Source organism: Temnothorax nylanderi, unplaced genomic scaffold, assembly GCF_030848795.1.
Source record: "Temnothorax nylanderi isolate EJ_2023f unplaced genomic scaffold, tnyl_v1.0 TNYL_tig0005_pilon, whole genome shotgun sequence".
Lineage (NCBI taxonomy): Eukaryota > Metazoa > Arthropoda > Insecta > Hymenoptera > Formicidae > Temnothorax > Temnothorax nylanderi.
The window spans coordinates 2478356-2495982 of record NW_027249067.1 but is presented as its reverse complement, the minus strand read 5'-3'; the positions used below and the strand labels follow the sequence as shown (position 1 = coordinate 2495982).

The 17627-nt window shown below is 36.4% G+C and overlaps 1 protein-coding gene across 5 annotated transcripts in view; it reads right to left on the bottom strand.

Moving 5' to 3' along the window:
• The window catches only part of Pgant2 (polypeptide N-acetylgalactosaminyltransferase 2), a 187086-nt gene that overhangs the window by 77807 nt on the left and 91652 nt on the right, over nucleotides 1–17627 (bottom strand). The window contains exons 1-2 of one of the 5 annotated variants that reach the window (XM_071713124.1): nucleotides 2777–2792; nucleotides 804–865 (exon numbers count right to left, since the gene is read on the bottom strand). The exons of the other annotated variants lie outside the window; for them this stretch is intronic. The gene's annotated coding sequence lies outside the window, so the exon portion shown is untranslated. Of the gene's footprint in view, nucleotides 1–803; nucleotides 866–2776; nucleotides 2793–17627 lie in introns of those variants that run through there. 5 annotated transcript variants of the gene reach the window in all.

Here is a 17627-nt window from a genome sequence, read left to right as displayed (position 1 = left end):
TTCACATTTGTAATAATTTTTTTAACTTTCTATACACGATAGCTCCACTATGAATTATTTTTGTAAAATTATATTAATTTTTAACGTCTTTATTTTAATATTATTTGCTTCAAAATGTTTGTCAATCTTCTTTTTCCTCTCATTTTCGTTTCATCTCTATCATCGGACGCTGTTTAATCAATTATGTACTTGGAATCGAAGTCGCGTGCCGTGCTATATTCACGGAAATAAAAAAAAATTTAGAGAATTTTTCAGAACGCTGAACAACGTGGAAAAAGTTGACCCCGTGGGATGGAGAAAAGATGGGAAGAGAGATGAAATTCCGTACGGTCAAAGACGAACTTGAGAAGGAAGAGGCGATGGCATTATTAATTATTCTTGGCGTAGTTTGGACTTCGGAGAATGAAACAAGGGACTCGTCTTAGATTATCGCCCCGACTGCCGACGAGAGTTCTATCATACGATCTTCTTTTTGCCATTCTCGGGCTTAATTAACTTCGAATCGCGAGACTAAGAAACGAGGGAAGCGAGGAGGAGGTAGACAGAAGATGCACGGGAGAGTTATGAAATTTCGATGACGTCGCGTCTCTCGACGCGATTTCTCGAAACCCGAAGGACGAGGTCCCTTCATCCATCGTCACGAGATAGGCTTTAATGGCCGATTGAACGTAGAATGGCTGATTACATTAGGGGTGGCAATTACAGATCGAAAGTTTTCGAGGGCGTCTTATCTGCGAACCGATGAGAGAAACGGAATTCGCCTTTGTTCGTCTCACCGTTATATATTGAAATCTTTTAATTACCTACTTAAGATCGGCGACGATCGCGATGGCTAATTATGAGTCTCCGCGATGACGTGTCTTACCTGAAACAGAAGAGATAGTTTTTGTTAGTGGAAATTGATCTAAAATATATTTTTGCGAAAAGAAGCACATTGTAATCTCAATACGTGCTTCGTTAAATTTAAAAAACGCAGGGTGTAAAATGTTTATTGCTATTTTTAATAATGCAAACGTTTAATATGATACATTGTTCAATAAGTTACTCGCAATGTTTCAATCATTGTTAAACATTTTATAAAATTTTTGTGTGTAAAATTTTCTTGCTGAGGTATACCAATAGTATATATGCTTCTATACCAAGTGTGTAGAAGAAATGTCCGTTGTTACTGTTGAAAAAGCATATGTCTAACAGTCACGTGCCATGTTCGATTTAACAATTTTGCTCGACATGTGAAGTGACTGCGCTGTAAAAGTTGTCGTGAAATCAAGTTCGTACAACTCGCAGCTTACGCCATTTGCTACATGTTTTATTACCTATCAATCATAGGCAAAATACATTTTCGAATTGCACGCGTATTATAGAATTTTTATAAAGCGTTTTTGGTGACAATAACATCTGATTTCAATTTCTCACTTCATCATTTATTTATTTATTAATCGAATATATTATTATTACCAATATTGCTGTCTATCTATATTTAAAAAAATAATTGCTCTTTACTCTCTAAATCTGAATCAGTGAATAGTACTGCTGAATCAGTGAATAGTCACTGATATCAGTGACTATTCACTGATTCAGATTTAGAGAGTACAGAATTAATTACAACGCAACAAAATATATAGACATAAATGGAATGAATAGTTAATAGTAAAGTATATAATTTACATATAATGGCTTTTCAACCAATTCAGTCTTTTCAGATTCAATTTCAATCCCATAGCGATGTCACAAATTCTCTATTAACTGAAACAATATAAAATATTTATAAGTTAATAAACAGAAATTAAGTTAAAGTGGAGAGATAAACAAGAAGATGATATGGTAGGACAAGACTGCTCGAACTTAAGGCACCGCGCGGTATATACGTAAACCCCTCTGGAGTTTAATAAACCCTCGAATGCTCGTCGCTTGATTCCTTATAAAATCCGCTACTGCAAAATAATTGCTTCAAGAATATTAAAAAGGCACGTATATTGCTTCCATATTTTGCGATAAGATATTTCCTATAATAATGTTATGACTCTATAAAATGGGTAATAAAATAAATATTACAGGTACTCTACGATAAAATATTTTCTATTTATGGTTAACTGAATGTAATCGATTATATAAAATCTAATTAGCACATTCTTTTAATATCAACAAGAATTTCTATATAAAATAGGTACTGAAAATATATTTAAATTAATATGTAATTAATTAGCATAGATATATAACATATGTAAATAATTAATATCAACAAATTCATTAAAATACATTACACATAAATACTTACGCATCCGTGAATTTCAATTAATAATTGCTTAATCATTATATTCACGATATTTAAGATATTATAATTTCACCCTCTTGGATTTTAATTAAAAAATCTGAAATCTCGTTGTGCCCTTCTCAGGTAATCCACATCAAAGTGCAAAGCTTGTCACGGGGGATAAGAAAAAAAAATGGCAAAAATAATATCCGCCTAGCGCAATCAATAGGAAATCTTTACGTCCTTTCTGTATTCGCGAGCGAGTGTTAGTTTGAAAATGACAGATGAGGGTAGCTTTGAAGTCTTAACGGTGAGATTTTTACGAATCATCGATGTCAAGTTAATCTGCCTTTGAGCAGCTTGAAGAGAAAGAAAATTAGCAGAAAAGAGAGGGAGAGAGAGGACGGCGAGCTACATAAAGGCTTTGAACGTAACCGGATGGTGTGCGGAGTTAAATGCACTCCCCGGTCTTTTTAAATCCATATCCACCTCGCGAGAGAGAGATATATGCCAAGAAAGTACCGAAGCGCGCGCGATCATCTTTCTACGATTTCTTCACGGAGTGAACAGGTTCGTAAGCGTTTTCTCTTTCGTGATGTGTATCATCGTCACGATGTCCGCCCGACGTTTCCGCTATCGGTCGCGTAAACTGCTTCGATGCAACGGTAGTGCACCATTTGCGAGATCGATGTTCTGATCTGAAAAACGTATAGAAATCAAGCGCGAGTCACTCTTTACGTAATATAATAAATATAACCTCTCTCTATATATAACGGACCTCTCTCTATATATAAATCTATGTAATTTACGTCGAGCTGGATTCAAAAGTGTAACTTTTGCGTGTTAATTACGTAAATTAAAGCTGTTGTTGCAGACAGCAAAAATAATGTTAAACATGTGGTGGACCTAGCGGAAAGTCCGGTGACATTCTCTGAATAAATTTTCATCTGAATATTGTTAAATGTGTGTCAGTTAAAACAATTTCACATATGAGGAAATTTTGTTGATAAAATTAGATGTTGATAAATGAGAAATAATGTTCTAGAGTTGCTGTTATGCATAATAGCTCGCGTGCTTTGTGCAAAATTATCTTTTTAAATAACAAAATATTCGCGGTGTGATTGTTTCATTGTCAGAGTACAAACAGCGTTCACAATTGTATTGTTTCATATAAAAATCATTACGCTCCAAAATTCCGAGGATATGCTTTTTCAATGTTTCTAGATCACTATATATAATGCAGGCGTCGCCGTCACTTCTCGCTCATTTTCTTCGCTCAAGTTAATTTAATCGTTCCCACAGAAGATTCCGTGCTATTCTCACGTAATAGTTCAGTTCCCGTGGAAACGGCCGTTTCGAAAAGAAATACGACGTCAGTCGTGAGAAACGTCTTCCCATTTTACGAGCGGCGAACATTCGAGAGACCTTTGATCGTGCCTCCTAGACTTCGATAACGTATTTGCTTGTCGCCGAGAACCCACGCATTTTCAATGAATAAAGAAAATAGAAAGATCTCTAACCAAATGCACCTATAGTGCCCCGAGTAACCACTTTCAGTCAGAAAATAGTTTGATGAGTATTTCCAACTTCAACGTGGTTTTCAAGCGCACAGACCATATAAACGCCACAAAGAAAATATCGTGACATTTGTAAGCTCCTCTCGATTTTAGCATTCAACAGTCTGCAAGATTCTATTCATCCGATCTCAAAATGCCCATTTTTTTCCTATTCATTTTTTCTACATTGTTATTCGCCTTCTTTGAGATTCGAAACGCATGGTTGTGACGACTTGAGACAAAGTTAAAATAAACGAGATTAATTTCATAGAACAATGCTTTGTCGAAAGTTAAAAATTCGCAGTTTTTATTTAAGTGCTGGCTTTAGATAATCAAATTAGTGTTATGATGCTATAAAAAATTTCATAGATAAAGAGGAAACAACTTTATGTATGTGTGAATGGCAAAGCAGATAAAATTTTACTACCATCTAAACGCTAGAGTCAAATTTTATATCCTTTTAATAATACATTAATCAACTTTAAATTTGTTAAAGTATATATTTATCATAAAAATTAATTTTTAACCATCTAAATTTTTTTACCATCTCTACTAAGATAAGAAAACATATGTTGTCTATAGATGGCCGACACTGTTTGATCTTAAATTGCCAGCTGCTCGAGTGAAGTCAAACTGAGCTTAGAGTGCCTTGCGGGTGGCAAACTTGGGCAAGAGAGAACTTCCACTTAGTAAGCATGCTAAAAGAAACTTCGTCGCGAAGTTTTTCTTGCATCAGAGTGGTAGGTAAAATGACGAAAAATTTCTTGGCTGTGAGTCTTACGATTGATACAATTTTTTCTAAATATTAATATCTTTTTCTTACAAAATTAAAAAAATAACTTTACTCGAGAATGTTAATATTCTATTTTAATTAAAGTTTTTAAGATTTAAATTTTAATAAAAATCTCAATTTATTTCTCATAAGATATTTTTAAAAATTTTCAATTGTCTTCTACTGTAATCTATCATAAAAGTCCTATATAACATTATATAAAAATAAAAATAAAAATATATATATATAATTTTACAAGCATTTAATTTTATAAATAACAATTCAGAAAATAAAAATTTATAAAGATAATATATTGTTATTAAAACCGAACAAAAGGAAGGAAAAGTTGAGATATAGGGACGTCGTCTACTATTACTTTTTATTTTACTGCAAGGATTCGGTTTATCTGCAGCGCAATCAACGGAGACAGCAGCGAGCATCTCCCTTGGAATTAAAACTTCAGAAAAGATATCTTTCTAGATGTTACGTAATCTTTGCCAACGGTAAGGATTTTGTTTTAATAGGACACTTTAATTCTTTCTATCTTAAATTGCATTTAAGTGTTCGTGTAGATAAAATTCAAAATTTCCACTTCGTTGATGTCGAAACGTACATAAAACTAACAAATAATTCTCTATCGAATTATTTTAAATATTACATAATGTCAAGGAAAAATGGTTTATATCAACAAACCTTGGAAAATGTATTAATAAGATAAATTTATTATAGCTCGAATGCATGATGAGTATTTTATTAGCGCCATTCGTATTCAGTAACGCGAATCAGGATCACAAGGCTAGCGTAAAAAAATTTTTTAGGGGATTGCGAGATTTAGCGTGAGTTAATTTGCTCCCTCGGCTCCCATCCTACTCTTGCGGATAATTGTTGGAATGCGCGCGGCTTACAGACTCAAAGTGCATGGAAAAAGCGGGGGGCCGGGCGTCTACGCTTCTTGCGGCTGGTGCATCCCTCCATGAGCTCGTTGCAACGCGGATATAAAGCTACCTCTTTAATCTCCGCCGTCGCACGGAGTCAGGGGTATACTTCGTGGGGCGTTTATTGTCGGCAAATGACACGCGCACCGTTAGGGCGGCGCGGCGTAACTCCCTTGTCGGGGATCTGTAATAATACGCTTACATACGCATACGTTTTTACGTCACAAATTTCACGGCGATAAGTCGGCTGCCATTCACGCAAAAGATCCCGCGAAAAATTTATCCCCTGTAGGGGTAAAGCACAGTAACTTTTTCCACAGCTGCGGCGGAACTGCACAAAGTTTTGCAAGAGTGTAGAAAGTATAGCGGACACAAAAAGGAATGAACGGATGAATTCTAAAAAGAGAATTGCGCACTTCGGGTGGTTTCGAAAGGGGCAATACCGCGGCCTTCTCGTTTTTATTGTAATATCCTTATTGCGCCAAGTTGAAATGCAAGTTGCAATGTAGATATACCAAAACCAGAATATATTTATCTTTCCATGTATAGTAACAGGAAAAAAATTCTTGAATCGTATTCGATCGTTCATCCAATGTATATCGTTTATTTGTAATGTCAAAATAATCAACACCATGTGATATGGTATAATCCCCCTTTTTACGGTTTAGGTAATTCGTGATGCGCTGTATATGCTCATATCGCCAACCACACAGATTATCGCCTATTTGCGCGTGGGTATTAATAATCGATTTTTGATACGCGATTAATGATTAACGTATACGCGATCTATGACCGCATAATTTTGTGCACAGTTTGAACGTATAATTAATGCCGCGGAAGCGTAATACGTGATTAGAGGAATACGTGTTTCGACGGTAAAATTTCAGGCACACAGGTGCATACTTGCGGTGGAGTTTAATCATGCATGGTAGTCGTGCTATAAAAACAACGCCATACGGTGCGCGGTACTACAATTGCAGAAATGCAGTAGCATGCACAATATGCACATTCACATATACGTACACGCAGCCGCATACACGATTATTGGTCCTTTAAGGGCAAACTTTATGCGCGGAATTTTTATCCGACGTGTGAGCAACACTATAAAAATATTGTTACGTATTGCGAGTTTCTTTTTATTGCGGCAAACTAAATTTATAATTAAAAGAGAACAAGGGATTTTTTTTAAATTAAAATAATAAATTTCTACAAATTACACAATTTTGTATATACTTAAGAAATCTTTCGCCGTAGGGGAATTAATTAGAGAATCTTATTTCATAGAATATTATATCGCGTCCAATATCGATATTTACAAGAAATAACGCCGGTAATTTCTTATTGTAAGCAAGAATTTTTGTTCCAGGCATTCAATTTGTGTGCGTAATTAATTTTCTTATAAAATATTTGCAATATCGGAGGAACGTGATTATCGTAAGTCTCTCCGGTTTGGAGAATTCGAAAAATTTCGGGACGTTCGTCTTTTTAAATTTCAGCCACGAATCATGCGGAAGGCGAAGGGGTCGTCCCGAGGATTAACGAGACGGGCGGTGGATCTCGAGGAAAATTTTATTACGTGCCAGAGCTGTAATATGTCTCACTTCCTTGAACGCCGCGATGTTCTTGTGCCAGATATGGTCGCTTGTTTAAGTACTTGTTTAAGCAAATTTCAAGTTTAATTAATATCTATAAAACTGTGCAAATGTAAATATATCTTGATGAAACCAGTGCCCCGGTACTTGTAAGTAATAAGTATTAATCCAGTATAGGTAGTACATATTGACGCAGTCTAAATATTTGGTATAATATTCATGGTTGGAAAAGCAGAGCGAAATTCATCAAGCAACAGTGTATAAGATTCGCGGAATATATTCTAGATCGCTAAATTTGATCTAAATGGATCGGGATATAATTTAATAACGTGAAGTGAGGGTTGTACCCAGCGTGCTCTCCCTTGTGATCGATTTATCCCCGCGTTCGCGTTATAGATCGATGCGCATTGCCGAATAGCACGATTCCCGTGGGGCACCCCGTTGCCCAGAATAGAGGTAGCAGTAGCAAACGAGTCGAAATTTTTCACGGTCAATGGACACCTTTTTCCAAACGGGTGCGGCAAATGGCGCGCTAACGATCGCCAGTAGAATCGGATCGGGGATGCGAACAGCTTTGTCATTTAGCGGAGGTGGTGAAAACAGGAATCGCTGGAGTTTCAGGAAAACTTGACTGGTTAACGGTCCGATACAACGCGCAGAGTAATCCATTATTTTCTGCTTGCAGATTCTGAATATCACTATTTTCGAAAATTTGACTAGGAATTATAAAAAAAAGAGTATGAATAAATTGCTTGTGTGCGAAAATTTAGAGCTTCTTTTCTATGTAAAATTTTTTATTATAATTTATTTTCTTTATTTATTATTAATGTAATTCAATTATATATGTATTTTTTAGATACGTATTATTGCAATTATCAATTTTAATACGTAAACATTAATATATTATAAATATCATATTTTTCCTGACTCGATTTGATTAAACCTATTTTACAAGGAAGATAATATTCGACACTGACTGGCAATAAAGATTATTCGTAAAGAAATCATTGCGAAAAATAAACCTATTTTATTTATTTATCTCTTAAAATAATGAGATTAAATTATCAATTTAATTACTCGATTCTTTCAATATGCACTTCTCTCTTGAAATATTATATTTTATTATTTTATAATTTTTCATCCAATTACAAAGAAATTATAAACTTTTATTTTCAAACAAAATTAGTGTCAATTTAAAATTTTTAATAAGCTATTTTCTTCAGTGTAACGTGTATATCTATCTAATGCATGTAATAGTTTGTAATTTTTCGAATATGAAACAATTATGGATTTTGGCATTAAAAGGCCTGTTAGACACAAGCGAGGAGGCTTTTCAACGCAGGGGCAGAATCAAACGAGCAACAGAAACCAAAAAATTCTGTGGAAGAGAAGAGATTGGGGTGCCGGACGTGATAACGTGCCCTTTATTCGTCAGAATCGTCCTATAGCAAAAGCTGCAATATCCGGATAATCCACGGGATGCACGCAGTGCCAGTCGAAGCGCGGAAGGGTAGGAAAAAACGGCGGCGGGGGTGAAAGTTTTTCTGTGAATACGCATGTTCTCCCTCTTGGGATGAGGCACGAACGTGCGGTCGAGATAGAGGGGTTGTGTTGGGATGAGTTAGCGAATGTAGGGGACAATCGACCGACTTTGGTGCAGACATCACGGAATTTCAATGGACACATTGGCCCAGAAAACCGATTTCAGTTCATCTCCCCTATTTTACTTTTGTTTTTTTTTTACTCTCGTGTTTTGAAAAGCCGGAAGATTGGGATTTTTAGCCCATACCCGACACGTTGTTGCGGCTCGGAGAGGCCTTCCACCGAACGAGCTAGTCGTTTTGATAATAACACGATTGTAAACAGGCACTCTAATTTACAAGCGTAATTGTTTTAACGTAAATTTATTAAATGTTCAAACAAAGTGCGCGACACACACACACACACACATAAATATAGAAATACACAGGCACATATCTTTTCTCTCTCTTTCTTCTAAAAAAGATCCAATAGTTTCTACTTTATTGTAAATGTACACTATTGTTCATCATCATCAAGGCGCTACGTAGCACTCGTAGCTGATTATTATTTAGTCAGACAACTGTCGATAATCATATGGATATCCTCTCGCATGTCGGTTCTTACTCCGCTGGGACGTTGCATGCTTCGGTACCACTTATGCAATCACCATGCATCGTCGCATTATCATACAGCAGACGCTCGTATGCACGCATACACACGTCGGGATAAGAGAGATTCCATGTCTCTTTGCGCTCAATCACTCAAAATGATCCGGGCTGCTTCGTCAAACTGTCACACCGTATCTACACGACACCCAGCACGGTACACGTCGCTACGCGACGGACCCGGGTGTTTGCAGTGTAAACGACTTATCTGCTTATGTGCTATTGACATCGTCAAGTGGCTCCGGCAAACATGTGATGTGCGTAGTCCAACGTACGGAAATTTGCACTCGACACTTTAAAGATTTGCGGAGCAAAAGCCAACGAAGGTGAAATCGCTTACTGATCCGGCTTTAACACCGTGAATGAAATTCCTTGGAAATGACAGTAAAAGTATTATTACGTATGCAAAATATATAAATGTGCACAAATAACATTTTTAAAAAATGTGTCAAACAAAATGCAGAAAATAATAATATTAAAATAAATAATACATATAATATGTGACAAATAAAATACTTCTTTTATCTAATTGTAAGTACCAAGTTTTTGTATTTTTCGTCAATAACAAACTAATTTTTCTTATAAAATAATCTTATGTGCGGTAGAAAGTTAGTTTCAAAAGACTGAGTCTGTGTAATCCTACTAATTTCACAATTCAGAACTTAACGAGCACAATTCAATAATGTGCACATCGAAATCTGTACTAATAAGCGGAAATCTCATAGAACGTACTTACTGCAACGTCATGGTAATGCGGTAACGTTGCTTCATCGTGGCAATATCAAGCAATATCAAAGCGATTGCAGCCTAATTAGTCTTGCCTTTTTGCCTATCTGCATTGTTAACGAGCGCGTACTGCTTCTGATTTGATAACGTTACAAAGAATTGAGCTCGACTAGAAAGATTTCCCAAACAAGGGATCGTGGAATCGAGTTTTAAAATAATTCGCACACAAAGAATGCTTGCAAAAAGTGAAAATTTACGAAGCATAGAAACTCGCTAATATCGCGCCAAAGCGGATAGAATACGTTCAATTGGCGACTGAAATTGGAATAATCGTATGTAATTCCGAATCGATGATAATGTCCATCTAGAACGATGGGTACAGTTATATATTGCATTGATGACACACGTTTTCCTATCTCCGAAATTGATAGCGATGATTGTCAATAAGGCAAACCTTCACCTCCGAAAATTGGGGATCATCGAAGCGCTATCCGTCAACATTGACGATGAACATAATCGGTACGCTGGGATTCTCACCTGCCAGATCCGAATACAGACAGACTATGATTAACATTAATATACGTCAATCAAATAACACTCTTATAGCATAATACTGATTTAAAAATAGACAAAAAGTGTAAAAAGGAACACATAATTTTGTTAAATACAGTATATATTTACTCGATTTTCTTCAAATATACCTACTTAGTAGGTAAATCCGACTACAACAGAAGAAATGTTTAAAAAAAAAGCTGCTTTCGATGTAAAGCCGGTGAGAATCAATCCGCATCACAACCACGGGTCGTGAGCAACTTAACCATTAACACTACTATTTGTCAAAGTTGAACTTGTAGTTGAACGAGTAACGAAAACCTATTAAAACAAACTGTGACCGCATAGAGTGAGGGAGAGTGGACTACTAAAACCGACTGCTACCGCAGACTACGTTGGACAGCTGTAAAAATTGGCCAGTAACCGCAGGTTGACCCGAGACGTTACTACCTGTCAAAACTGACCACGACCGCAGGCGGTGAAAGACGTTACAATTTGTCAAAGATGATGTGACCGCGAATGGTACGAGACGCAACCATTCGTCAAAACCGACTGTTGCCACACCGTCGATGTAATATACTGCTAGAGCCTACATTATCGCCATGTAGGGTAGGGTAATTCTGAGCACGCTATGATAAAATCAATTTTGTGAAAGTCAAATTATTGTATTTAAAGGCAGTTAAAATCAATTTTCTTTCTCTATATAAATTTGTGCATACCAATCATCTGACTTACATTTGTGTTTACTCTTGCGTCTATATTTAAATAAGATTAATGATCGTATAATATCGACGAGGTACTCAACGAAAGTTTCTACAAATGACTCACTGAATCGCATTTGCTCTCTACAAGTGCAATAGGCAGAACGGAATATTAATGATCGCTGGAAAATATATTCTGTGACTCCAACAACATCGAACTAAAATGATAAATCGTCACGAGTCTGGGATTATTAATCCTTGACGGGCGGGTATTATTACTTCTCACAAGTTTTAAAACTTGTGTATTACTCTTATTTCGCAAATATATTATGAGAATAGATACTACTACATTTTCAAATAAATACAAACTTGTTTAAAAAACCGGAATATTAAAAGTTGATTATGCGACGGTGGTACATTGTCTAAAGCGAGTCTTAATAGCTTTAAATTAAGATTATACGCGTAGAGCGCTAACCAAGCACAATCGGCTGATTAAATTCCCATTGTCCATATTTTCACGGTGAGTAATTTCGGCGATTGCCGAAAAGTAATGCGCCGACGTGCCTTTTTGCCCGGACCGGAATCAGCGATGGTGGTTTAACGGCAACGGAGCGGCGTGAATGCGACCCATTGTGTGTTCGGGGCAGTGCACGCCAGCGAAATGCACGAAAGAGGACGAAAGGCAAAAAGAGCGGGCTATGTTAACGGGATAAAGGCCGGGTGGGCAAGAGACGAAGGACGACGATGCAAAAGCCACAGCGTGCGAGGGTGGCCCGCGGGAATGTTTCACAGGAAGAGTAACTTTGTTAAAACACTAGCCGACACTCGCCTTTATTAACGCCCGCGTGGCGACTCTTTCAAAGCTGACCGAAGTGCAAACTTCATGAAATCCGAAACAATAAACCAGTCTATCGGTTGTTACCTTCGTCCCGAGACTTATCTGAAATTGTCGAAGTGGCTCTCTTCAATTGTCCACCTCAAAATATGAACACAAATTACATCTTGCTACCGAAAAGTTAGCTTTTTATTGCAAAACTCTTGAAAAATATTGCAACAATATTTACATTATAAGAATTTTATAATTTAAATGTAAATTTAAAAAATGTGTTTTTCTTTAGTATTTAATTTTTTTATTAATATAATGATAATCGCCGATTGACTCCTCAAACAGAATTTACGCTATTTTTTTTAATTTCTGATAAAATTAAAAAAGTTTTTCGTATGTGTAAGCTTAAATAAATTTTTTATCAGGATTATGTTTTATTTAAAAACTGAACACAGATAAATGCTGGCGTGTCAGATCTGCTACTTACTTTTACGAAGAAGTTTTATAATATAATCACACATATAAAATATAAATACATTTTTAACTAAATGCAAACAAACTCAAGACAGTGTAAATTTTATTTCGACATTTAATTTTTAATATTAAATGCCAATAAATTAATACTACAGACATATTAGACAGACGTTAACTTTACACGTCTTCGCTTTTATTTTATTCCCCAGATATATCAAAGATAGCTTATATCTAATAAGCATTTAGCTAATTTATCATCAAATATGGACTTCTACACTAATTCAAGTTTTCGCTCAAAACGAGCACGTATCGATAACATACGATTGCGATGTACCTGACGAACATCGTGGAACATTTTGGAGATGCATCGGTGAACCGCGACAATCCATCAATGTCCAAGGCAAAAGATAAAGTGAGACCAGTTTTCTAGGTACGTACATTTATCAAAAATGCCCCAGACCTGTTGTGAAAATATTTTACTATTAATATTAATGCACTCCACTCTTGCCACAAAATCTATAGCGTGGGCGAATTTTCGAAAAGGGTTGGAAGCACAGTAGACACAGAAAACGCATCTGGATTTAGAGCAATCCCTCGCTATCGATTTATTTTGCTGTTAGATTAGTGGCGTAAAGCGGATTATTTGAAGAGGAAGGAACATAGAAGAGGGAAAAATATTAAAAGAATGATAAACGGGTATGATATAAACGTTTAAAATAACACGCTTAAAAATTATTATAATTTCAATTATAAAATTATGAAAGATAATCAGTGGGATAAAGTAAAAGTCCGGATAAAATATGCTTTTTCGTTGTATAAATAATCTTTACGAATCTTATACAAATTAATGAAGCAAATTTCAGATAGACGTAAATTCCTTTGAGCAAAGCCAAATATAGTTCTCGAAAAAGGTTCGTGTGTTACTAAATGAAACTTGTTGTATACACAAGCTGCACACTTTTTATTTTGTATAGTATATAATCATGCATTGCAAGCGTCCGGTAAAAAAATTCAAAGTATAATTAATTACGTTTAGATTTACATAAACAGAATGCGCGCTCAGAGGAACATTTAGATTTAGTCTCTTACATTACGCTGGTATTGCAATCAGAAAAGTAACGTTACTGCACAAATTGTGTGCCAGAATAAATAAAAATGTAGGCAAAAGCAAACGTCACATTCCTCTGAAAGGAATAAAAAAATAAAAAAAATATTTTTCTTTCCGCAATTTGAAAACGTTTTGTATTTCTTAAATAATAATAGAATGAAATGTGTGCACGTGAAATGTGTGTTGCATTCCGTTGTCGTTTAATATTTCAACAAAACGATATTCAACCTTCGCGAAATGGATTACAAAATTGGAACAAATTGTAAGCTAAATATTGCATCGCGGTTAAGCGCGGCGGTTAATTTCACGACAAATATTAAATGACGAGATTATATTCTCGCGTGGTATGTGGGGCGACTCAACGAATCGGATGCATTTAACCACCCTTGCAGTGTGCTACATATTCCGAAATAAATTTAGCGTTTTGTTGTATCTAATTATCTGATTACAGTAGCTGTGTCGTTCCGCGACAATTTCGTTTCGCATTCTGTCGTCCACAGATGTAGTAGTTGCATAATCCAAAGTTCCTTTAAATTAAAATTGTTTTAAACATTCCTTGTATCTCTCTTCTTTCCTATTCTCCCACTGCACGATTGTGATATTGGCCATAATATTAATTCGCATTCGGTGGCGTTTTCGAGGAATTTTCCGGATTTAGGAATGTCATCGACGGGATGAGGGAGCGAGGGAGGGAGATAGGGACGCAGGGAACGTGTCAGCCCGTGGAGCTCGGCAGGAATTCTGTTAATTGAACGCCCGACGGATCCTAGGCGCGGTTGCGAGCGGTCGCATTCGACGCTCGGATAACTGCCGGATCCAACTTTAATCAAATTACATCCGTGACTCGCTGTTTTCGCTATGCTAGAACCGCCACTGATCGCAGCTCTTCCCTCCCACGTGGGTTGCGCGATGCGCACGATGACAGAGAGATAGAACGGGGCTTTTTAATTAAAAATTTACTCTCGGCGTGCTCTCTTAACGATGGATCGTTCGTCGCGGCGATTCAACCAATCAATCGTTATGTCAGCATAATAATAAATTTTAAATGCATCAAAAATACACATTCTTCGTCCACGGTTAAGTTATAAAATTCCAATGACGTAAATTCTAATGCAATAGATCGTAACAGCTAGACGTGAATGTAATAGAAATTCCTGTTTTTTAATAATGATACAGCGTTGCTTGGTAATATTTGTCTTTTAGCATTGTTCTTCTGTAGACTTCTGAAGATGAGCGCATCCGAACCGTTTTGACTTATGAAAAGCGAACTTTATTCAACCTGCATATTCGCTGTGCAAATTAATAATGTTTTCGCAAGATAGTTTTATGATAATTACTATTAAAAATATATACTTATTATTATATTGTCTGTTCATCTTTTAAGTGAGCAGACGTATTGATTGCAATTTCGTAAAAAGATTTTACATTAAGGAACACACAAATAAAGAACAACATCTTTATATAATAGTGCAAATAAACACTTCAAGCACTTTTCTCGCTCAGTGACTACAAAATCATAGTCATGCGTGAAATCTTTATACGCTTAGCATTGTGCGAGGCGCCGATTGAGGAAAACGACATGATACAAAAGCGGGTTTACGCGAGCGAGTATCAAATTTTAAGAGGTGCTTGCTAAGACGGAGGAGTCTTATTGAGGAGTCTCGCAAGAAGAGCGTACACAGGAATCCGGTAATGTGACGCCGTTCTGATTACATTGCCGAGATATCTTTTGTAAAAGGTGCAAGAAACGAATCGCGGGGATGAAGTTCCCGCTGACTTTGAACTGTTTTTGATGACTAACGCGCACAAATCAGCTTTCGCGAATTAGAGTTTTTATTTCGAGTCCGGATGGAAAAACGTGGCGCGTTCGGCTGCCGAAAAACGTGACCCGGAACAATCGACATTGTAACCCTGCCAGTTTGTACCGTGGCCGCAATTTATGAAGTTGGACTAATCCGCGAGCAGCTTTTCCCGGCATTAATAACGTGGCGGCAGCCGCGATTTTTCTCCGCCTACAATGGCCTCGTTCGGCCATTGTCCACACCTCCTCAATAACGAATATTCATCGATGCTTTCATTCACGATCTATTCATCTAAAGTATCCCTTTGTTGTAGCTCGTAATGAATGCATAATGAATGGATAGAGCCAATAAAAATCTTCGTATTCTTATAATACGACGTCATATCGACGTTATTTCGAATTGCATTGAATATGCAAGCCTAGAAAGATGATACTAATTCCTTTGAAACAAATGACGTGTAGGACGGATCTTTGCATTGCAAGATTCATACGTCTATCGATTGCGTCACTTATACCGAGTACAGCCTTATGTATCGGTTGTATCTAATCACCGCGGTGACCGGACGAACGCGGTGAAAAGGCGAATGAGTTAATTGCAATTAGTTACGTCGCGTGGTTGAGTACGTATTGGGGTAGAAGGATGAGGGAGGGATCAGATGGTAACTTCGTTAATTGCATTCCACCTAATTGGCAGAGGCCGAAGTTGGTGGGGATCCAAAACACATGAGAGAAAGCGAGATGGTTGTCCCTAAACTTGCCGTATCAGCAACGAGTCGAGACAATGTCGTCGTATCGATCATCGTTTCCCTTAACGACTTGCAGACAATCATTATGGATCGTAATGATCGGGCACCTCCGTTGGAATATTATTTAATTCCTAACGCTACTCATAAAAAGTTATTATAATAGAAGAAATTATGATGAAAGAGAGACCTTTAATAACGTAAAGAAGGATAAGCATTCAGTACACTGAGAGAAATGTTTTGTTGAAACTACCAAATTTTGTTACAGTAACAAAAATGTTTTGTTGAAACAACCAAAATTAACCAAAATTTTGTTACAGTAACAAAATTTTGGTTGTTTCAACAAAACTTTCTTCAACATTTCTCTCAGTGTATACTAACTGTGATATAATATCAAATAATGATATGAATAATGAAATAATAAATACGAATAATATATGAAATAATAAATTTTAAGACCGTTTTATGCGGACGCAATATATTTTTCATATATGTAATAATAGGGTTTTATTGTTAGTTTTATTTATTAAACGTTGGATGGCATCGCATCAATATGTTTTGCGACACATGAAAAGTCAACTATAACCGTACAATCAAGTTTCAAGTGAAACACTGCTATGTAACACGAATACGAATACGACATTGTCGGAATAGTTGAAAGCGCTTTTACAAGCGTAACAAAAGACGAGTCATGCATAGTTTCAACGTGACGCGGATTGGTGTTAATTTTCCCGAATTCTAGCTAAACATAAGATGATAAAATTCGAGATAAGACATATATGACATATATGTATAAGATAGAATACTATTATCTTGCTTTGTTACAATATTATTGCCAATTATGTCCATAATAAATTAATGGAAAACAATAATATAACTTGGCGAGTTAATAAAATCCCCTTTCATTAATACACTTGTTTTAAATAAGGCTAGTAATTTTTCAACGGGTATAAGTTTAAAAATGTTCATTGTGCAATTAGCCGGCAATGATTTAATAATGTCAAACGATCACGCTAGCAAATAATAATTATGCATACTTCGGCAGCATCCGTTTGTCGATAGCTGATGAGCAATCCCGTATTTACCGTTCCTCATTCCGGTGTGTACGATATATTTGGACAACCACGAAACGCACGGCGTATCACACTCTCACAGTAGGTTGGAGCTGAATCGGTTCGAAACATTGTTCGGATAGTTTGGAGCGTTTGCCGGGGTGACAAGTCTCACACCTCGACGAATAGTTTAGTACTTGCAGCAGTTATACGTTCGTTATATGCCATTAGCGTTTTCAGTCGTCGAAAATCAAGTGAATGGAAGTTACTTCGAAACAACGTGCAACGTAATAGACTTTTTGTTACTTTCGTCAGGACATGGCACATACTTGGGCTACTTCCGATCTAT